We start from the raw sequence: 24914 nt of genomic DNA, 5'->3' as shown, positions 1-24914 counted from the left end.
GCTGCAGTGGTATTGTGAATGTCACTGTAGGCTTTGCCACATCATCTGAGCTTGAATTAAATGCCTCCTCTCAAAGCACACTAGCGAACTGAGTGAAGCTTGTCTGGAACTTGATACACATCCAATTCAAAAAGGATTAGCCAATAATGAGCCTCAAATTTCAACGTAATCCATGCTGCTTTTTATCAAAGCCCTATTAATTTTTCTGCTAATAAAGCACCACTACACAACACACAGTTTTAATCTAATGGAACACACGTGGACAAATATTGGGAACTGCAGAAAAGAGTGAAGAAAGAGCGCAGAAGGAGAAGGGAAGGCAGAGACAGAGGCTGTTGTCGACAGGTCGGGCTTGACGGTGGTACTGAACCTTTAGGTGGCAGTGTTGCGCTGCATGGCAGAGCTTGGCACTACGCCAACCTGCAGTGGACTTATAAATGCAAGGGAGGAGAAGAAAGGAGTGAAACCTATGTTAGTGTTCTTAGTGAAATACTCTCGCCTAATGATGCAGAGGCTGCACAGGAAAGATTGATAATGGCAGTTAGAGATGTGAGTGATAAGATCTATCCGGACGAGCGAGTGGAATTACAGGGGTGACACTGTGCGACTCCTGTCGATGCATACCTCCGGGTCACTGCATCTGGGGTTGCATTTAATGTGTTTCTGTGTGAGAGGTAGCAGTCAAAAGAGGCATTCAGTGTGCCATGATTTGCCAGGCGCCGTTAGTGTGTGTGTGTGTTTGTGTGTGTGTGTGTGTGTGTGTGTGTGTGGGGGGGGGGGTTGGTGATGTGTGAGAGAGAGATGAGACGAGGCGATGAAATGGGTGATGCTGGCGGTGGCAGCGGGTGGGGTGAGGTGGGGGCCACTATTCAACCCTAGAGGAGGACACATGAGATATGACACTATACTGTAAGCACAACTTCATTGATTTGCTCAGTCATCCTACAATTCCACACAAGATTTATTGGGATCAATAATTCTGACAAATGATTCAAAGAAGCACACAAACAGAGCCAGTGTATTCTATATTGTGCCACCGATATTATAAATGATGCACTGTTACAGACGCTTTTGGGCACAGACTTATGTCTGAAATGTTCTGTACAGTTTCGTGTTTTTCTCTGAACTTGTGTAAGTTGTGCCCCAGTCTAATTCTACTACTGTTCTGCTATTGCTTACTGATATAAATTAGTTGAAATAAGTCCATTGTCTTTTATTTTTATGAAAGAGAATAAGAGAATCATATCTTTAAAAACTCTAAAGATGCATTTGCTTACATATTAAAACAACACTATCATACAGATATGCACAGAAAAGAAGTATGAGTTCCTTGTCTTACCAGTATGCATGGTTATATTGTGACTCCATACAACGATGCACTTTATCTCCATTAAATAGTGATTATCCGTCTTTCCATTATTGGCTGATATCAATCTTTCAAATTTGTAAAGAAGGCCCTTACAGCATGCGGTTGGTTCTTAGTCATAATTACTCCAAAAAACATCTCACAGACAAAGACTCCAGCTCAGATTGGCAGTTATTGATTGTGGTTAAATGATTAGACTGCCCCGACTGCACTGACACGTCTTCCTGGATAAACCAGGGTATGTTATCAATGCCACTGTTCCATCCATTGTTTTGATTGTTTTGCACAATGCAGCCATTTGTATTGACATGCACATGTCATCTCCATTTCATGATCATTCATGTGGAGATGCCCATCCACTAAATTCTATGCCTTTTGGATTTGTGCTGTAGTTAAAAAAAAAGAAGATCAAGAAAATACCAATTACCTTTGACTGAATCTTTAAACAGACAGTATATCCAAAAGGTAATATCACCGGATTATCATATCATTCTCTGCAGAGTAGAAGCGCTTTAGAAGAAGATAAGAGCTACATTATTAAAAGATTTCTTATATATACAGATAACAAAAATGAGCCAATTTCATTTAAAGTTATTACTGGTTAGTTTTTGGTTGGAAAATGTGATTTGATGTAATATATTGAAATTAAAGCTAAAGGTGTTAAACTGCTGCCATAGTTAAAGGATCCAAAAAGGTATACGGTAGAAAGATCAAATTTAGCACTTAGTTTGCTGCCCTATGACTAACAAACCAACACCAATAAACAACTGGTGCCTGAAGTTAACACGAAACAAGCGTTAAGTAAAATAGGAAGTTCAAGAGGAAGACACAAGCAAAGCTGTGGGTGGATCGCTTTTAACATTGACCTTCTCTCAAGGAATTGAAAAGCCATTTTCTTCCAGTTTTCAAGAGTCACTTCTATGCAACATCAGCACCAGTCAAAAAAATAAGGAAACTGAAAGGAAATTGACAAACGATTAGACAGAGAATAAGACACTGCGAACAACAGCAAAGCACGAAGACGTTAGTGCTGTCTTCTTTTTAGGTGATATAGAGCGTATAAGTAAAAGAAATAGCTTATCTGCAGTAGCGTTAATACGCACTAATGCCTAGTGCAATCAGTTTTATACAGATCCTTATAGCTTATAGCAATAGGGGAATCTTTGCCTTTCCTTTCATTTTTCTCACTTATTTTTTTACCCTCTAGGGACCTACATTAGTGTAAACAACACAGAGGGAAAAAAGCATGAAAACACTGTCCTAGTTTCACTAGGCAACACAAGCATCTAAGAAACGGAGGATAATAATCATCATCATTCTTATTCTCATCCTGTCAGTAGTCATAGACATAGATGTGGCTCACTACCACAACATGAGCCCAGTGGCTATGCATTAACTATGTACTGTGCATCAGATCCCAAGGCTCATGTTAAGAATACGTTAACATGGTTTTGCTGAGGGGAGCAGGGTTTGAAAGTAGTCTCAGAGAGAGCGAATGCAACATCATCGCTGACTGATTGCAATCTACATTTTCCATATATCTAGTCTTCAGTATTAAACTTGAACAAATCTTGTAGTAAACGTGAATAAAGGGATGTTAATTATTACGTTTGCTACCACATATTGACAAGTTCACACAAGATGTGTTCTCTCTTCCGTCACTTTGCGGAAGCAACATATTACGTATGTGAGAATCACAGTTATGGGCCCTGTATGACGTTTTTCAGTTGTGCAACCTTGTGGTCTGAACACCTAATCTGTAACAAGTCTTAATTGCTGTAGGCTTCTAGGTTGTTGTTTTTTTTTTCATGCACATGCAAACACGGAAAGGAAGCGTGCGTTGACAATTAACCCATCTCCTATTGCTGCGATGTGCTTTTCTTCACCCCAAATCTGCCTCAGGCTGGGGGACATGTAACAGCTTTCTATCTGACCAGTCTCAGTTTAGTTTCCGCACATATAGAACGAATGGCAACATGTGAATATGGGTTAATTATTCCAAATAATACTGGAGGTATTTAAAATTTGATTCAGTATTTCTGCCTACATCTGACTCATGGATCATTTCCTTCTCTGTGTTGAGCACTACAGTGAAAATAGGCGTATGGTACATTATCTCATAAACAACAAGCAGGGTTTTAAATATCACAGTAACTGGAGTATTCAGTTTAAGCGCAGGATATTAGAAGACTTGTGGAAAAAAAAGGGGGGAATCCTCAGCGAGAAGATTCCTGGAGTTGTCAGTAATGTAATGAATGTAATGAATGGACATTCTATGCAAACAGGAGTTTGTACAGACCATTGTAATTATGGAGCCTTGAGGGAGTCGTCCTTCTTGTGCAGGTTCATTTGCCACATTAATAAGGGGATTAGTAGTATGTACGGGGGCTGATGGCAGCAGGAGAAGTTTGAGAAGATTAATGAACTATGACAATGTTGCACCTGAGGGGAAAAGTCTGTTGCAATATCTTATGGGTTGTGCTGACACAGAGTTTGGCAGTATGAAAGAGGAAGATGGAGAGAGGCCAGTGATTGCTGCCGACTGTGATCATACATCGTTTCTCCCAAGCTATCCTGTCACTTAATCAGGATACCGTGTTTGTGATCTCTTACACTGAGCATGTCCTTCATACCTTTAACTAATGGCGTTCCAACAGCCTTAGCATTTTTTTGTAATAAGAGGAAGAACGGAAAAAGGACACCAACATGTACAAAAGGTTACATTGGGTCACTAAGTAAAGATATTAATTAACCAAATCTGTGAGCAAGCTCTGTGAAGTTAGGTCTGTTGCCAACATCTGCTGAATAATTAAGAAAACAGCAGGTAAATCCAAGAAGACAGATCTTTAGCGCTGCATCTTCTTATTGAGTAAAATGTAGCAGATCCTCAAAACAAATGTAGCTGTCTGGAGAAAGTAAGACAGGAAGTGTGCGAGTGAAGTTTCTATCAAAGCTTTAAATTATCAGTGGAGGATTTGCAAAGCCCTTCACCGCATAGAACATTGTATCTGCGTCTTTAAAAAACTTGTCATGTCCTCTATATTCTAGGTGGGTAAGAGGAAATGAAATGGATTGCGAGCTATACTATGGTAGTGGGTGTGAGTACTATCAGAGTAGATTATTGCCCCAAGGGGGATCCAGTTTTGTCTGCACAAAACAACAAAATAAATCAAAGCTCCCTGTTGGTGCACTGGCTGAACTATGGAGTTCATTTATATGTTTTTATTTTCCCCTGTTTCAGAAAAATGAAGTGCTACTGATTTTTAATATATTTATACATTTATTAATTTATGGGCCTGTTTTTTCTTTTTTTCTTTGTAACTGCCAGGGACATAATTGCCAAACACAGATGATGGCAAATTACCAGGAATTACATTTTTGTTGTTGTTGTTGTTCCTTTGTTTGTTTGTTTTTTTGTGAACATTTCATGAATTTTTCCCTCATCTACAGAAACCTTCTCATCATTGCGCTGTTTCATTCTGTCCAAAATATACGACACAGTTTTGATAATGACAAATATTGTCTCTTATCAAAAGGTCTCTTGTAAGTGTGTTCATATGTGATTTTATTTGATTTTTTTCATAGCTGCTTTGTTGTTTGTCCATCACTTTTGGCTGGCAACCCATTCATCTTAAATTTATCATCCATTTCTGCAAATTCTTGAAGCGCATTGATTGATGATCAGTCTTCAGGGGCTTTGCTTTGTGAAATTAATGCACAAAAGTCATAGCGGCTTTTGTAGGACTGTCATTACTTAATTCATCTCCATGTTTTCACTAATCCACAAAACGCATTTCCCATTTTTCTAAGGCAATCAATCAAGTTGACATACTAGCTTCGTGTTTTTTTTTCTTTTTCTTTTTTTTTCCAACACTGCGTGATGTGAAAAGACAAACTGCAGCTTAAAACACTTAAGGTATCAACACCTCATCTGAAATTCTCTTGAATTTTCCTTAAAAATAAGAGTAGAGGGTGGAAGAAAATGTTTCTTGACTGCTTGCTTGTCTATAAATCTATCTATCTCTATATATATTATATAAAAAAAGATGGAGTTATGATGCTACGTCATTGTTTGAATGCCCCCAATCCCCCCTTCCTCCCCACCAACAACAACCCATCTCTCCTTTCCACTCCTCACTTGGCTCCTCCACCCACTCCTTATCTTCCCCGTCTCCAGCCCTAACCTTTCACCCGTGTTTTACTGGGGTCAGCGCCGTTACATACGATGTTAAATCACCAAGGGTGTGTTCACCTTTGTGTTCTGATCATTTGTGACAGATGAGGGTGCTTTGTGTTCAACACATAGCCCAACTTTCGTTCTTTTTTCCCTGTTACCATCCTCTCTCCGTTTATCATCAGAGAAAAAGGGTGTGCGGGTAAAAGATGGGCAAAGCGGCACTGTCTATTCTGACATGACAAACCCAGAGGGAGATGTGTCCTTGTCATTGGGGTATTGCGTCAAATAACACACAGGCCGCTGCTCTGTCACTAGCGTGTGCCAGTGTCTAGACTAATAGTTGTGATAATGGCATTGCCAGCCAAAACCCCCCTCAAGCTAAGAGCCTCACTTGACTTGAAATGTGACTGCCATTGACTGCTTTGCCACTGGGCCTCATAGCTCACAAAGACTCTGTAACCCTCATCGATGTAAATCTTGTATATATGAGATGTTTCATGTAAATTGAACTCCTGGTAATCTTGCCTAATGTGCTGTGTTAAACAATAATGGACTTGTTTTATTTTAGTTTTGTATTATTTATTTCCGCTGCCTTCTCCTTTTCCTTTTTTTTCATTGCTGGCTATACATTAATTACATCTGAAATAAACTCTTCCAAATCTCCAGTACACTGCAAATCCCACTCTGTTTATAAAGCCTTTATTTGAACAGTGGTATTCTACCTTTACAATTTCATAATAAATGTTTCAAAGATATCATATCTTTCTTGTTTTGAATTTGTCCGTTTGTTCTGCCTCTGTGATGTTGTGATGGGACATTATGTATAAATTGGGATATGTTTCAGTCAAGCTACCATGTGCGCGCCGATTCTAATCAGCGTTTGCGCATATACATGTGCTTCGGCTCATTACGTTGCCAACTCGTGTATTTTAAGAAGCAAACAGATTTTCTGCTTTGACTGATCTGGTGTTTTTAAAGAGGCATACAAAGTCACTGACACACAGCCAACCCGATAATTCACTTAGAGTGGAAGGGAAATTTAATTCAAAGTTAATTTACAGAGGTATGTCATTTGGGAGAATTTCACTGTTCCTCAGTCTTAAACAGTCACACGTGCAAATGCTGTCTTTAATTTTCCTTCCAGCTGACCTAAATACATGAATGTTAATGAGATCAAGTTAGCAGCTGCTCTAAACATGTGACGGTGACGGATTTTTACACATACTGTAGTGCTTGTTTGGATAGCACCAGAAAATGGGCTCAGAGTTTTTTCCAAGTCTTGTATGTTTCCTCCTGTCTCTACTGGCCATCAAGAGATCAAATCTTTTTTTTAAATAAATAAATAAATAAAGGACATGAGAGAAAAGCTTTTCCTTTATGAAAAATTGATCCTAAAATTTTCATAAAACTTCCAGCCATGCATCCATCTGACTACCTTCTACAGCTTCAGTTTTATAAGTGTGACGCCCCACAACCAGTATGGACCCGAGGAACTGTTACAGTGAGTTTCTTTGCAGTTGCTCACATCCTTCTACAGCAGGACTTTAAAACCAATTTTAAAACATACAGTGTGCATATATTTGTACACATCTGACATGGCTGTAAGCTAAATGTGGATAATAGTCTAATATGACTTCAAAGAACATGAAGCCTTTCATGAATTGTCTGACTGTAAGGCTGCACAGAGAAAAAATGCGCAAGTGAATTTTCTTTATGGTAGTATTTCAAAATTGAGTTCTAAAACACTCAGATTGTGTTGCCTCTTCACTCTTTCACATCAGATTTTTGTATTATCACATATACATGTGAACGGGAAACATACTAACCATTAGCAACTGCGAGTTCCTAACCTATACCATCTTCATCATCATCATCATCACTGCCAGCTGCATCCTAATAAACCCTAACGCCGTGAAAATGTATATATTGTGAATATGTCTATATATCTATGAAATATTTATGAAAGAAATATATCTTTTTTGCAGCTATTGGCATTTTTGTACTGATGCTTCCATTTTTTTTAAAATCTTCAGCTGTTTTCCAGTTAAAGCAGTGTAGATGTGTCACCTCTTAACTGGTTTTTGGAGAAAGGGTGATGGGGTAGGGGGTGGGGGGTGGATTTCAAATTGCCACGACAACACATCCATGGAAAGTAGGGCTAACTCAGCTTAATCTGTCCACTGAGTCTGAAAGCCAAAGGCAGAGCTTAGTCTGCATTTGAGTGAAGATGAGGAGGGGGGGAAGAAAGGATAAATAAATAAATATAGGCTTTAAAGTTTGACCTCATATATATGGTCACTTTCAAAAAAGCTGTCTGCACTTACTGAGTAGAATTTGAAACCTGACTTCTGACCTAAAGTATAATCATAGTGCTGGTCTATGAAAAAAGAAAAAAGTTGGGGTGGTGATCAGGTTAGGTAGGCAATCCTAATCTTGCACTTCCAAACATTTTATGAAAAATATATTTTCAATGTTTCTCAGTCTTGTAAATCATGTCCTAAATTTAGTATCATTTGTGGACAATTGAGGGAACACATTGCATAGAGCTAGAAAAAAAACTGCTCTCCCACCACTGAATTTGATGAGACTTTCTTTTGCTCCTACAGGCCAAATTTAATGCCTCACATGATCTCATGTACCACCTCTATGTGCATATTCTGGTTAGTGAAAGACTGAATGTTCTCCACAAACCACGTCTTCAATTAATATCCCAGGCGCAAGATGTAATGTAAGCTTTGCCAATGAGGAGGAAAATAACAGACTGCGCAATACAAAAGTCTTGTCTCACATATTGAAGCTGAACCACTTCAGCAACCAGATGCATTAAGCTGTGCGTGGATGCTTCGCAGAAAGAACTGTGTGTCTACCACAATCAGGCGTAGACAGTCTGTGCAGCAAATTTATAAAGCTCCAGCATTCAGACTGTTCTGTTACACAGCTTCATCATCTTAAAGCTGCGCACGACAGAGCTGAACATCCACTTGAACAATTATCCACATGTGGATGATGTCACATGCCTTTTTAACCTTGTTTGGGCAGAAAACCAGATTAATTCTGTTCTTGGTCTTCCACCAGCCGTGTCCTCAAAGCAGCACTTGTTTCATTATGCATAGTCACTATGCATTAACGTGGATGCTAATAAACATGATCGTCTCATGACCCATAGGTGTTCAAACATATGACTCGCTTCCGGTAGTCGAAGAAGTCTTCACATTTTCAGCAGCAATCCACCTGGTTAGAAGGACAAGTTCTGAATGATAAATGTACAGTATTATCAAGGTTTACATTAGAATCAAACTCATTATGCAGGGGGAAAAAATGAGGAGTGTTTTCTGATTAAATCTGATCACAACAGTAGAGTGAATGCACTTGTGTGCGTTCTACGCTGCTGTTCACTTGAGAGTCTACCTATTATACAGCCCAATTTGGGGAAGATTATGCGTGCTACAACTATATGTTGTAACGACACACATGAAAAACGCTGAACTCGGATCAGAAATTCAAAAGAACTCTAATGTGCAAAAAGAAAAAAAAAAAAGATTAAGGCTCCAAAGTCTCTTTCGGGGGTTTCCTTTCTCTTTGCTGCATTGCAGCATCAAGCTCTTCTCCGTCATAAAAGGCTGTCTTCATACACTGTGGATTGCATTTTTATAAATATGAGGATGTGTTTTTGAAGTGGTCTGTGAACACTAGGGACTGAAGTGAAAAAGGTTAATTTCAAAACTGACTTCAGCTTTACCTTTGTTATTAAACTGATAATTGCCCCAACATAATGTTGAAATCAATATTTTTATCAAATTTGGTTCACATTAGCTAGGAGGCTGACTTGCACTCTGGGGGCAACAACCAATTTTTCGGAGCTTCCAGTGTAGCCAGCCAATATCAGGGCTGGCACGTTTGCAGGTAATTGTTTAGAAATGCAGATAATTTTAAAAAGGTAATAAAAAGCTAAATCAATGTCAGATGATAGCCAACTGTTTTGAGATTGCTTTCGGAAAATGCATTCTCTCTTTTGCTTCCCAAATGGGCCGCTAACCAGCATGCAAGAAAACCCTGCTCAATTCTGATTGGTCAATAGCACTGAGACTACAAGTGGACTACAAGTGAATGTCAAAAAGCTTCCAGTACCAAAGATTTCTCCCTCTTGCCTACAGATTCTACATATTCACAAGCAGATGTCTTATTATGGAATAGACTGGAGAAATTTCATAGATGCTGGGCTTTTTTTTTTTTCGTGTTTTGACAAATTTAGGTGACAAAAAGAAACAAAAAGTTTAAGTAATAAACAAAGCAACAGTTGATATATTTGGGCAAAGTGCAATTTACATTAAAAGGGCCGAATAGCTGCTTTAAGTTTTTAGCAAACATGACTTGACTGAATATTCTCACATATGTTCCACTCATATATTTCCATGAATTGACTGATGTCGTTTGAAAATTCTTTGGCTTGGAGCGTCACCAAATTATTCATGCACCCGATGTCATTCCACTGAATTAAAATCAGCATCAGTCAGACACCCGAAATTATTTTTCTGCCATTATTGTTATTATTATTTCTGCACATGCTGATGCACATGCTGTCATATTCCCCTTTAGTCTAGTTACACAAACATTTCGCCACAGTGGGTGAAGACTGATCTATAACCAGTTTATAGTTTTTTGTAATTTCCCATGTAGGGAAACATTACGAATGTTTACTGCATTTCTTACATTTTAATTCCCGAATGTATTTTAACTCTAGAGAAAGAGAAAACTGTTCATTTTTACTGTTACAACAGTAACCCAGAATCCATCAGGACAGCAGTGTGTTGTGCACTGAAGTTGCAGGCAGGGAAAACCCCATCTAGCATAATGTGTCTCTATCTTGGAAGAAGGTCTCGCTTCGCAGTGGCCACATTACTTAGGGCCTGAGCCAAGTGTGATTTTTCTGTTTACTTTTATTTCCAAAGACAGCAAACAACATCCAAACAGCTGAGTAAAATAAAAATAAAAGTGGCCCAAGGGTTCCTGAGGTGACCTCTGGACCGGAAGGTTGTAGGGTCAGCTTTGGCCTGGCAAGATATATTAGAAATAATAAAATAAAACAAAAAACAGCCGCTTATATGCCTGTAAGCAAGGCGCTTTTGTTCTAGCGGGGTTACTTAGTAGATAAAAACTGCAACTTTCAAGTGTAGATGTGTAAACCCATGTGAGTGTGAAGCAGGATAATTCTGGAAAGGGATATTTGCTCGGTGAATCTACCCTGTATTTAAAAAGATAAAAATTCGCACCGAGGGAAAGAGTGGTGAATTGATCTTTATGCTTCTCTTCTCTACGACATTTTGACCCTGGATTGAAATTTAACCACCACTCCTGGGTCTTTTAAGCACATAAACACGATATTTAGCTGTAGTCTTCTTACAACTTGGTTAGTTGATTCCACGTGGATTCTTACGGCAAACACCTCAGACTTAAAATGCATGAATATCATTTTATAGGGATTCTGAAGGATTTCCATTTAAGAGCACAGTAATGAACAACGTGAAAATAGAAGCGATGCTGCAACCTGCAACATTTTTGCTGCCTTTATGAGCATAAACAGCTTTCTACCAAAAATACTCTTAAGTAGTAAATTAAACTTTTGACCCTTTGGCGCTTTGCAGATTTGTTCCTAGACTTCAAAATAATACCACGTCTGTGCAGATTCTGTTGGGGAAACATTTAACGTTGACACAGTGACTCCAGAAGGTATCGCTTGAGAGAGGAGCAGCAGCTACATTGGTATTAGGTTTGGAAGAGGTTTGATCTTGTGATTGAACTGCTGCAGATCATAGAATTAAGCCCACATTATTTCCCATGGTGAAACAGATGAAGGCCATTGATTAAATGGTGTTAAGACTAATTATATATTTCCTTAAATCTGTACTGTATCATTAATAGATTCCCTTCATCACAACAACAAAAAGCAACAACACTTAGCGTGGATGGCTTATTATTTCTTTTCTGGCAGAGAGTACAATGACTGAATTAGCAGACATATAAAGCTCTTCAGGGAGCTAATTAAATAAGAAGTTGTGATGTATGGCTGCTAGAAGGATGTGTGTCAACTCGGCCCTGTCCGACATATAGACTGAAGATTTGTATTGATCGTATGCTTTGTCTTGTGCCTCAGGCATCAGCACGCCGCAGTGTAAGCCATGCGCCTTGCCTTTGTCTGTTGAGTTGAGCAGATAAGGGTTGTGATAAATCTGCCTGAGAATAAGCTGTCATAGAGGTGGCGCACATGGGAATATTTAACACAAACATAAAAAATGGCTTGTCTGTTGTTTTATCGTCGAGGGTATAAGAAATGGCAAGGTTTTAAAATACTCTCACCTCTGTATTTTTGCACTTTTCTATCTCTGCAGCCCTCATATGCACAGAAGTTTGCAGTCCTGCTCATCTTTGTTAGGCCCATGGAACAGACCTAAAAAAAAAACGGGGGAAGGAAAAGAAGAGATGCTTTCCACAGAATGGTGAACCAGCACCTTATCTTCTCTCAGTAATATGCAGAGGTGTAAAACATTTGGCTAGCTTATTTAGATGAAATGATTTAGTCCTGGTTGCGCAGAGTTAGCGAGGGCTGAATCAAGTAGTGTGTTGGGGATGAGGAGGGAGGAGGTGAAAATTGGTTTCCACTATCTTACAGCACACATAGAGACCCAGCCCGGTTTCCTCTCTCTCCACAGACTCCCTTCTGACGATAACGTGCCCTGATAATGGATATATGCACCCAGATTTATTTTCTATTTCCTGCCACAACTGCTTTTCCAAGAAACTTTTTTTAATGTATGAGTTTTATGGCTGCTTTCAGCTGTGACATTCACACAGCAGAGTTCCAGTAGCAGAGAATTGAGGGGAACATTTGCCATGCAAAAAATAGAAGAGGGTGCTCTTTTGTGGCCTGAAACTTTTACTGTAACATATATAAAAAGGATATAATGGAAGTTCAGATGCAAAGGAAGTGAAACTTCCACTCTGCTGATTTGTCTTCCTCAGTGTCTGCTCACAGAGTTTGTATCCCACTTGGCATCATTGCAAGAAACTAACACAGAGCATTTCATTACAGTCTCTCTGTTGCTGGAATGGTCTCATGGCCATATGATTTATTAGGCTATCATGGATGAAAATTAGTTGGTCATTTATTGGTCAAAATTTGAAATCCAGTCTCGCAAAGTTTACTGTATGGGAGATGGTCTGAGTGACTTATAGATGACCCAAGGGAACATCACAGGCCCTAGTTTGACTATATTTGCCCCTTCCCCCTTAAATCTTTCAGAAGCGTTGGCTTTGTTTGTCATGTGACATGTGACCCCACGACATACTTGCTAGGGCGTTTCAGTGTCCCAGAAACCAGCCCAGTCTCTGTGCTGGGAACAATAAGGTTCCTTCATCACCACAGACTCGGGACTTTGGTTGCCCCAGGCCATACATCACATGAAATCCCACATGAATCGAATACATGTGTGTCTGAGTGGAAGTGTGTATTTTGTTGTGGTGATGATGGGACTGTATTCCCTCAACACTTATTCAACACTGCTCTAAGCTGTTCACCCATTGAGATTAGTGACTCCCTTGTTCTGGTCCATATCTTCCCTGTAGGAAGTGTGTGCATGTGTGTGTCCATTTATTAATAGCCCAGCCTCTTGGATGATATTCATAACCAGAGCAGGACAGAGGGGGGTTTTTATGCAGCACACTTGGCAGATTGGACTGATTCATATCTTAAAAGAGGACGTGCTTTGATCTTGTGTTTATTTTGTGATTAGGAACACACAGTTTGCAGTCAAAGATGTGCGTTATTGATTTGTAAAGGTTGAGTTGAGATGTTTTTAATAATTTTAGATTTTAAGCAACTTTACCTTTATAGAACAAAAATTCTCTTCCTAATATTGCATTCATATAACTATCCACATCTCAAGTGGAGATACACACGTCCTTAAATAAAGAACTGTGAATTCAGCATTTTGCCAAAACTGCTTCCTTTTTATTGGATACACTGTGGACACGCACTTTAGAGTGTTGATGGCTCAGTGAGAGACTAAATGACTTGTTTGGTGCAATGAAGGGTCAGTTTGTCACTTAACATTTTTTGCACGAGTGTGCACACGTACACACACACACACACTCATATTCCATTATTAATGTATCTTACAGGTTTAACTTGGCTACCTCATCCTATCAGTCAGCTCCTGTAATACTGGTAAAATTGACCAGTGCTCTCCAAAGCATGAATCCCTTGGATGCTGGTTGTTCCATGATGTTTTTATAAGTAAGAGTATGAACATTATTAGATCAGTAAACAACTACTTGCTGTGTAAAAACAGGAAGTAATGGTTTTAGTCACACTCCCTCTGTGTGTTTTGTGGTCCAAGCAGTGTTTTGGTAGCCGGTCCACCTGCAGGTGCAGGACAGCTCCCTTTGAAAGTGCATCAATAAAGAAATGATGGGTTATCTGTGTTTAGATGTAAAATCTCTTAAGCTTTAGATATATTGTCATAAGAAATTAGATAGACACTCATGTGCCCCTCAGGATAAATTGTAATCACTTCAGTGATTCCCTTTTCACATTAAAAATTCAATTTTTGTCCAATAGCCTACTTTGGTTTATGACTAAATACTTGTAAAACTGCAGTCAGCTTCAGTTTTGATATCTTTTTTGTTTTACCTAATGCTAATACACTTGTACACTGAGGTAAATGTTATAGCTACTAAACTTCAGCATGTTTGGAATGCTTTTATTTCTGATATGTACGTGTCTGTCTAAGTAAAGGCAGCTCATTTTTCTTCCTTTTTTGTAAATGATAGTTCTTCATTGAAGAGTGAAGATTTCAGTGATTTCAAATAATTGTTATTCCATTTAAGAATACCCAGTTTGTAAGAGATCACCGCAAAGGATTTTCAGGTTACTTAAAGTTCCATTATATTTTATCTATAACTCCCCTTTGTGTTGAATAAAGCAAGTAAAACAGGCTAGCTTTATTATACTATCCTCTCAGAATTTAAGGCTTTTTGTATCATTATGAATCAATACCTGAAAGCTTTAGCCTGTTATTTTTTAAGGAAATCCGTAAAGCAAGATTTGATCTGACAACTTTTTACTCTGCACCTGACAGTCTGCACTGGGCTTCGCAAGAAGGAATCCTTTCTTTCTTCTTCTTGTGTGTCTGTGTATGTGCTTGAGGAGGGGGTGAGGAGAGGTCACTGCTTTATAATTGAATAATTGACTGGAAAAACTCTTTCTTGCCCGAAAACATACAAAAAACTTGAAAGTCACTGACTTGGAAAAACATTCCAATTGTCAATGAACCCTACAGCTAAAAAGAGATGGCAACAAGCATTTGCTAATTAGATGAAGGCTTCCTCCATCACTGCTCATTGTGAGGATGATAGCAACGCACAGGTTTGTATTTAGTTTTTCAATTCCTTAGGCTTTACAAAATGCCATCTCTAATTTTCGACGAGGATCTGGCCTTGAAGCCCCTGGTAATATCAAGTACAAACAATCAATCCCGGCCAATCTCTTGAGGCCTTAATGGACTTGGAAGGAATATTAAGAGGTTTTGTCTGCAGAGAAGCTTTCTGCCACAGCAGTCGTCCCTCAGCAAATTTGTGTTTGTGTGCCAAGGGAGGCTACACACTGGGACTGCTGTAACAGGCTCTCAGTCCTACTTTCTGAGAAGCTGCTGCCAGGCCAACGAGCAAACGAACACATGCAAATATGGTGCTCCCACGTAGATGCATAAAGACTGCACAGGCTTCATTTTACATCAAATCAATCAGTTTTCACTGAATGAATTCCAACAGGATATTTTAATTCTTTTGTGTTTTGTTGGGTTTATGTGACAAATACGGCTGTGCTGATTATTTTGTGTGTGAGGCTGCACAGGCGGTGGCATTTTGCGATGCCAGGCTGAATGTGGGGTAACCATGAGATTGTGGGACGAGTGCCCAATCCTTGGGTGGCAGTCCAGTTGTAAATCCGCCTGTTGTTGCCACACATTGAAACTAATGAAACTGATGAAACACCATCCTAGACGTGTCATCGCTTCTCAGCATTACGTCACTGTTCAGTGAGAAAAGTCTGTACCGACGAGTCTAATTAATTTGGATAGGAGGTTCTATTGCAGGCTTTCTATCCTGGTTATTAATTTTTTAGAGAGGCCCTGTTGGTGTGATGTGAGATGAGAGGGTTGACTTAAGATTCTGACTTAATACTAGCCTGACATTTGTGGGTTTTTTTCTTCCTTTTCTCTTCTTCTCTCTCTGTCAGTATTCATTTTCTATCTCTGCTTGAGTGCAGGGACAAGACCATAGGCTACCTCAGTGACAAGCTGTTCTTTACATAAATGTATTTTTTGTGCCCTGTGATATCAAAGAATAAGCTATTTACCATTATTTTATTTCAGATTTTTCTCTTTGACCTTGCCTGTCTCTTCATCTCTCTTCTTCGATTTCTAATTTTCATGCCTGTATTTCCATCTCCATTTCTTGCCCGCTGCTCCACTCATTCCTTTCTCCATCTGTGTTCCTCAATCTTCTCTCTTTTTACACTTGCATTTCATTCCTTCCTATGCATTTCTCATTTTGTCCTCTAATTTATTTCTCAATTTTCATCATTCACCATCTGCCTGTCAATTTCCTTTCACCCCAGCCTTCTCTCCATCCCTATTTGTTGGAAGTGAACATTTCACTCGTCCAATTTGCCACTATTTCACATTTTATTCTCTTGTTTTCAATATGCACTTACTCAATGTGTATAGCACAACATAGTATATATCTATTTGACTTTACCCACCTGAACCTTCCTGTCTAAGTGGCTGCTTAGCCGACTGCCAATTTAGAGTTTAACCTCAGGAGAGGAAGGCTATTGCCAGAGAGGCAGATGGTCAGAGGCGGAGGCAAAAGATGCTGGGAAATTCATCCCTTAACCTCTAATGCTCACTCTGTCATTCTCTCCCTTTATTTCTGTGGTTTTATGAGTGAATGAGGGACATAGAGAAAGGCAGAGAGTGAGCGAGAGAGAGAGAGAGAATAGCAAATATATGTGGGAGTGCTTGCTGGGTGGCAGCAGCAACAGCCTGTGCACTTAGAACCAACTTCACAACCTACCTGCATATTTTAAAGCCCTCATGCAATATTGCGTCTTATTCTTCTGCTGATGTATGTTGCTGCTCTCACCAATTTTCTGCCTCATTGTCATTCATATGCAATCTGTTTGTTTGGCTAACCTTCTCGTATTCAGGCCATTTCAGCTGAGCTACTTCATGTCCATGTGTCACTGAGTGTATTTTGTGCTATCTTTTGTATTATCTGCATCACCTTGGTGATTCACACCTTTATCAGAAATGCTGCAGGACTTCTTTACAAGCTCAAGGCTTTCACACCTCCTCTAGGTGTAAGACCACGCATTAAGACTGGAACAATAAAACCTTCTAAGAGGTCTCACAATTGCACAATCGCTTTCTTTCCTTTGCCTCAGTCGAAGGATGTCTTTAGAAAAGTGTTCAATTCTGCACTGATAACCATGGAAAGATTTAGTGCAGCAACCCTTACCTGTGCCTGCGTACTGATTAAAGAAATGATTTATACCTGCTATTTTGATTGCATATGACCCAGCAGGAAACCTTTTTATTGTACACGGAGCACATGCAGCCATACTCTGTAATCTGGCCCTTCTTGTCAACGTCATACTGGTTCTAATTAGCTCTGCAATGTGAATTTATCTTTACAGACATACTGCATGACTTTTATACTTCAGCTACAGAAAATGTTTCAATATATTCAAAACCGTACGTGTTTCAGTGTTATAAAACTCCAATGAAATATGCAAGACAATGACACTAAATTTGGATGAAACTTGTGTTTAGCATTTCACCAAGAAAAAAAAAAACATTAAAAAAACATTAATGTCGCTTTAGCTGGGCGGTGCACTTTATAGCCTTTTAAATTTTCTCCTGTAAAAAAAAACTTGCTACACAGCATGAAGTCATCTTTCAAGAAAACTTTTTTCTCATTTATATTATAGTCTTTGTGTACAATGACTAATTTGTAGATATTATTTTTCAGTTTCATAAAACTTCTCCATTTTCAGGTCCAGTGGTACTTTATCATGCTGATTTTCACATAAAGATGAGACACATCGTTAGCCTTCTGGAAAGCATACAGCACAATATCTGGATCTTAAAATTACACATATTTATTCTGCCTTATTATAAATGCTGTGGTAGTTCTGCTGTTCTTCGCTGCTCCTGTCAGAGCTGGTATGGTTTCTAATGGTAACCGGGCTGGATAAGAGGATGAAAGGCTCATTACAACCCCACTGAGTGGAAATTAGCCCCTCTCTCTCAGTAGTGCAGTAGTCTCCTCTTCACTGGACAGTCCGACATATCTGTTGTCATGATAATAGGCCTATTCTCCGTGAGTGGGGAGGCTGTTTTCAGCTCTATAGGTCATTTCCAGGCTGTGAATGTTCAGTGTTTGTGTACAGTGCCCATGTGAGTGTGTATTCATGATGTTCAACAGCCAACCAGTCAAGCTCACTCTAAATCACTCTCATTACTATGACTAATTATTGTGTAAACACTAAATACTTTTCATTCCAAAAATCCTACTTAATAAAAGACTATTGCTCAGTACTGAGTGTTTCATTATTTTCATAATAAGGATGCCAGAATCCTGTAAATTAATGCTATGCAAATCTGGCAACATAAACCCCTGCAAAATAATACCTAATAATTTATGGTTGTGGAGTGAAAATATGTTGATGCACTGTGAGAGAATGTAGTTATACATATGATTTAGAGTCACTTGTTGTCCATGAAAGAAGCAAAAAGTTTACTTTCAAACTGACTGGAGGCGAGATATGTTCAGGCAGAGAGTCACAAGACTGCTTTCAAGGGAGTTTAGTTTTCCCTAACCAAGGTCAGACATTATTTTCAACAGCAGACTTTTGAATGCTCACATCTTTGGTAAATACTGACAAAATATTTAAAAAATGCAGTTATAGTTATATAAGGACTTTACTTATTGTTTACTGCTTGTTCCTAGTTGTCCTTCTAGAGAGCTTTAAGAACGCTAAGCTTTTTATCATTTCATATTTATTCTAACTATGCAGTTTAAAACCTGCAGTGACTTTTAGCAGACAATAGCACCTTTCTCACTGGCTAGATAGCTCCGCCGAAGCCTGCAGTAAATGTAGCCAGTATTAGCCTCTTGTAACTGGAGTGCATTATGAAGTTGGTTCCTAAGACAACCCAGTATCATGACAAAACGTGGAACAGACACACCGGTCCACCGTGTCCATTTCACGCTTTGACACTCCAAAGTGTGAAACGTACACGCATGCAGAAGTTCAATTACCAGCAGGGAGAGATATTTATTGCCAAGAAGTCGGTAGTGAGCAAAAAAACCCAAACAAAACATATTAAGTACATTCCAGAATCCTTAATCACCAGAAACGACTGAGCTAGGTGTCTGTGTAAATGTGTCTGTTTTCATGTTAGCTTAAAGTAAAATATCTCCCTCTGCTCTTCTTGCAGCTTACTACAACTTAAGTGAGAAATGAACACAGTGAAGAACCTTTGAATTTCTGAATCATTATTTTATTTGAAAAAGCAACAATTGACTTGAGAACTTCATCATTAAGAGCACAAACCATTTTAAGAAATCTCCACACATATTTGTTGCATATTCATCTCATTGGAATATCAATCTTTGATTTTAGTTATATATTTCAGGAAAATACGCTGGATTGGGTGAGCTTTTAAACAAAATCAACATGAGCAAAATAAATCACAAAAAAATTCATAGTGTTTTTTAACACCTCATAAGTAACTTGACTCCTACACCTCCTCTGAGTTCCTGATTTTAAGGTTCAAAAATCGAGCCCCTGATGGAGAATTTTGGTTGATCACAAGTCTTTACAGATCACATCAGGTGAGTAGAATAAAGTAGTATAAAGAGACAAAAAAAATCTATGTAGGAGTTGTGCAATAGGACAGGCAGAAGACTCTCACCTGGGAGAGTAGGGATTTAATCATTCAATGCCTCAAAAATAGAAAAAAAGAGAAAACTCGGCAAGCTCTGCCAAAACACACGGCCCTTTACTGCAAGGTTGCTGTTTTGCCGTTTTTGAGCTCATCTGTATCTGTAAATAACTGGCTTGCAGTAGTTTGTTTTGATGGTACCTTATTTTAGTTAGCTGTAATTGGATTCTCCTTTCTCTGTAACACAAATCCAGAGAAACTCAATTGGTTTAATCAGGAGGATGGTCAACAAAGCAACCTAGACAGAGGGGATAAGGGATCATTCTATTTTATAGGTGACTCATTGGGTTGCCGCACACTTTCAAATTTGCAAAAAAACACCTCTGCACATGCATTTCATATTTGACTTTGTTATTGTTATAAAAATGCACAAACAAGTAGATAAGCAGAGCATGAAATAGAAATTCAGCGATAAAAAAAAGGCTTTCTCAAGAAACACCACATCATTTCGATCAGTCACTATTCTGCTGCACTATATCACAAAGCACTCCGAGCACTATGTAGACTTTTCTTTAAATCATTGTTCAACTTGTTTTTGTGTTTCTCGAGCAGATGCGGCAGAAACTCTGCTCTGCCTGTGCTTTTCTTTTTAAGCCTGTTAAAACTTACAGCTTGTTTGCTCAAAAGATATTCATATTATAGTCAGTCCAAATGAATTGACTTCAGAAAATCCCACCGCAATTATACTTAATTCATAATTAATGCGGAGCAGACTGGGGACCTAATTTACACTTGCACATTGTCAGTTTCCCTGCATGTGCTTGTCATTCTGCATAAGAGTAAACATGGCTTGCTTTGGAAAGAGGGTGGCATCTCCCCACCATTACCTAGGCACTGGGGAACTGTGCACCATGGCACACAATTATGCCATTAGATGCTAAAAACAAAGGAAATGATCTCACTGCCCAGTTGCTCCAAACAAGATCAGGTGTGCACAGCCGTGTTAACAACAGGGTGTATGCTCCTATTGTAAAGTAGGCAGCACTGACACCATCACTTTAGGTGATGGAAGAACAACACAAAAGCTTTGTTTCATCTACAAGATAGAACCTTACAGACTGTGATAATCCGTACACATGTATTATATATCTATACATGTATAATGCATGTATACACTTAAGCGAATGGGCTTTTTTTTTTAGCATGCATTTGTATGTGCATGAGTTAGAGGAGATTTGGTTGGCGTTTCGACTGTCTTAAGGAGTGTCACACTGAGATACTGTGGCTCTTGATCTTTGTTGTTTGTGCTGTTGCGTTGTATTGTGCTGAGCTGTGCGTTGCTGTATAGAGTGGTCTTTCTGATAGGGTTTGACGTGCTGCAGCCGATGTGCACAGGCAGAGGCTGCTTTGGAAAACCACAGAGCATTAGTCCAATCACAGTACTGACAGTCAGGCTGACATTTTGAATTTGTTATTCTCCTTCTTTCTAGGCTTGAACACTCACTCATATCCTTTCCATGAGCCACCTCTTTTGGATCAGACTGATCTGCTTGCACCCTGTCACAGGCTTCCGCTTTGTCTTGTTTATGTGCAGTATGTTGCTTGGAAACTTCATGTTGTCAGAAAATGGTTGGAAGGGAGGATCTAGCACTGAATCTAAACCTATGCCAGTTTTATTTATTTATTAATTTTCTCTGGTCCTTAATTTCTGGAATGCAAAGAAAGTCCTAACCCAATCTGTTTCAAGCTACATTGCAATTTATGTGTAAGTGCATTCCTGTGCAGTGTTTGCACACAAATAGAATCAAGCATAGAGTAAAATGTACTAGCTGTGCTAAAAGCAGTTTCACGATAAGGAGTCAAACATCTAAAAATCCAAGGTAAAAACACAAGGCATTTACTGTAGCTTGGTATACCACTGACATTTTTATATTTATATTGACAATGTTAGCTCAAGTAAGAACATCTACATAGTAAACACTAAACCTGAGCAATCCAGTATTCAGCACTGTTAAATGGTTTCATTTGACATTTTAAGCAGGAAGAATTTGAAAAATGCCATTACTTATGATAGACATTCACATCTGCTGACAGTAAAGGTTGTTCAAAGGTTTTCTTGTCTCTTAATCGGGTGTGCCCAGAGCATAACAACAGTTGGCTTCACAGTGGTGAACAATGAATAATCCATATCCCATATCATCAAAATATTCACAGAGCACATCAGTTTAATAAAATAACACACAAAATATTCCATTTGTTTTTACAGAGTCCACTCAGCATGCATCTGCTTTCCACAAAAGAAAAAAATACATTTTGGAAAGCTAGTAGCTTCAATTATAGTAATACTGTATCAATTATTAAAACGTTAAAGGACCACTCGGTAAGTTATCCAAAAACCTCAACACCACACCCACACCACCTCTTTAACATTGTTACCCTTTTCTGAGTGGCACGCCTGCACAGTAAACACTGCCAAAAGGAAGTCACAAAAGGAACATTGCAATGGCAGACACACCGGTGCCCTACTTCTTGGGAGGTAGCAAAATAAAATCAACAAATCTATTTTAGGAGATGGTAGTTTAGTGTAGGACTTTCACCAAGCTGACTGAATTTTGTGTCCTGTCATGGACCACTGTTTTCAGACATAGTGCATAGATATAGCATAGTACACAGACTAAGAAACAAATCAGCTTGATTAGGCTAGGGAAAAGGTTAGCGTAAAACAAATTACATTACTGATCGATTGTTTAGGGTGATGACCTGTGACTGACTGCTGCCCCATGACAGCGGGGACTGGCTCTAGTGACCCTGAATTGGATAAGTGGAGATGAATGGATGGATGGATGGAGAAAAAGCATATGTAAAATCTTCAGTCTTTTCAGAGTGACGTTACCTTGTTGCGGGGAAACAATGCCATCACATACTATGGAGTCAAGAGGCATGGCCATTTGAAGTATATAAGAACAAGTTATGGTAATGAATCAGATACAACCATAGATCACAGTTTCAACGTCAACTTTTAAAAAATGTAAGTATTACAAAAACATCAGATCTACTGAAGGTGGCAGCTCAATTGCTGGTCTTTTCCTATTAATATCCTAAGTTCATGCAAATACACACACACACAGATAGGGATACGAACACCTGCCTCACACATTTCTTACACTGAAATGGTTTCTCATGTGAAAAGGTTTTAAATTGCAACAGTCTCTTTGGTTCTAATCAGAGGGTAGAGGGATAGTCTTTTTAATTTCATTACTACTGGAGGTCTTATTTTAGCTCCGATTGCCTGTGATCCTTCTGGTTTGTAAGTTTGACGAGTCCTATTATTCACAGGGCTGCTCATCCTCCGAGCTTGTACTTTTCAAAGCAACCTTTCCCTCTTCTCATCAAACACATTTTATTACCAGCACATTAAGGTAGCTAGTTGTTGTGATTTTACAAGCAAGCCCGTCTGCTGTGATCTTATGGAGGATGATCTCTTCCCAAAAGGAAAAGTAAGAAAAAAAGTTAGAACAGAAGGAATAATTGGATCATGGTTGAAAAAAAAAAAAAGAGTGGAGATTAGTGAAGATTAGTGAAGATTAGCAAAGTTAGCCTCAGATGACAACTTGAAAAACTTTAAATCAATATTTAAAGAAAACATTTTTATGGTTAATTTTACAGCTTGTTTTCGTGTTTTGAAGTTTTGTTTGCTCTTTCTGTTGTATTTCATTTTTCATAAGTAACTAATTTGGGATTTGGGGAAAAATACATTATGTTTTTGTCTCTAGTTTGCTGAGTGTTTGCAAACAGGCAGAGACTGGCCTACAAACAATGCAATGCACGATCACTAGAAAACCACCACTGATCATTGGTGCTTAGTTCTTCTGGTCATGAGTAATAGTTCTTCAAGCTCTCTGAAGGCCTTCAAGTTTTTCTGTTGGTTGCCTTTTCACTGTTTTTTAGTCCAGTCCTTGAACCTGACCATTTTCAGAGTGCTGCTTCTTTTTGTTTGTTAATCCGTTTAACACTGACCTATGAATCATTTTAGCATAAAAAAGCCACCTGATTCAAGGGATGAACAAAAAAGAAACAACTTAGCAGAGAGCCAAATTTAAACTGTGTGCTTTGGCACTTTGTCAGCAGCAGCCCGTTGCAAAAACATTTTATTTGTTCCTTTTCTGTTTGTTTGGGGGGGGTTTCAAATCTACAAAAAATGTCAAGCATAGCAGAGTTTAACAGGCATAAAAATGGTAGTTTTGCATCAACAAGGTGATTAATAAAGAGCTATAAGATGAAAATTACGCATCTCTTAATATCTCAGTTGGTGTTCAGTGAGTCCTTAAAAAAGAAAAACATGAGGAAACTAAACAACTGGAGGACAAAAGAAGAAGTGGGAGGACTTAGAAAATATCGACAAAAGATGAACATTATTGGAAATTCATGTCCTTAATATATAGGCTGATATACAGTAAACAGCTGTCACAGAACCTGAGAAATGCATATGGTCCTTCACTTGTATATGAATATGGTCAATCTACTGTTGGCCAAAGGCTCATAAGAAATCATCTCAGTGGAAGGGTGCCTGTCATGAAGCCATTCTTAAGTAAGTGAAACAGGGAGAAAAGGCTGAGGTATGCCAAATTACACGAGGACTGGGCTTATAATCAATGGCAACAGATCTGAAGGAGTGATGAATCCAAATGTTAAAGTAGTTTCAGTATGGACAGCAGTGGTCAGGAGAGAGATACAACAGCCCATGTCTACAGCCATCTGTACAAACGTGGTGAGGGCTCTGTCATGATTCTAGGCTACATTTCAGCCATTGGTGTTGAAGGTCAAAAATCAACTGAATGATGAACATAGAAAATTATGCCAGATTTTCATTCACCATGCAGTACCATCTGGAAAGCATCTGATTGGAAACTGTTTCAATATTCACACTGGCCATTTATCCCAGACACTGCAAATGCATTCAAAGCCTACCTGGAGAGAAAAGCAAACAATCAAACACATGTCATCGATTGGCCTCCCCAGACATCAACATTGCTGAAGCTGTGAGGGATCATCTTGACACAGAAGAGAACAAAAGGCAGCCAATATCCAAAGAAAAGCTTTGAATGTTCTTCATGAAGCCTGGATCATTATTCCTGAGAAACATTTAAAGAAAATTAAAGTATTTATTAATTTTTATTGTACTTTATGTTAATAATATACATATGCATATATTTTTCTCATTATTATATTCTACATTTCTCAACACAATGAAATTTACACCAAAGCATCTCTGTGGAAATGTGCAGTTCATATGCATTCATACATCGCCATCGAAATGAAAACCCAGGTGGCTTTAAAATTTATTAGATTTCCTCACTAAGCATTT

The 24914-nt window shown here is 38.7% G+C and overlaps 1 protein-coding gene across 4 annotated transcripts in view; it reads left to right on the top strand.

The window, feature by feature from the left end:
• pcdh9 (protocadherin 9) overlaps positions 1 to 24914 on the top strand; it is a 188817-nt gene that overhangs the window by 5155 nt on the left and 158748 nt on the right. The gene's annotated exons all lie outside the window — the stretch shown is intronic.

This window comes from Perissodus microlepis, chromosome 1 (assembly GCF_051167445.1).
Source record: "Perissodus microlepis isolate ML-2025 ecotype Zambia chromosome 1, ASM5116744v1, whole genome shotgun sequence".
Taxonomy (NCBI): domain Eukaryota; kingdom Metazoa; phylum Chordata; class Actinopteri; order Cichliformes; family Cichlidae; genus Perissodus; species Perissodus microlepis.
This window is presented reverse-complemented; position numbering and strand designations above follow the sequence as displayed.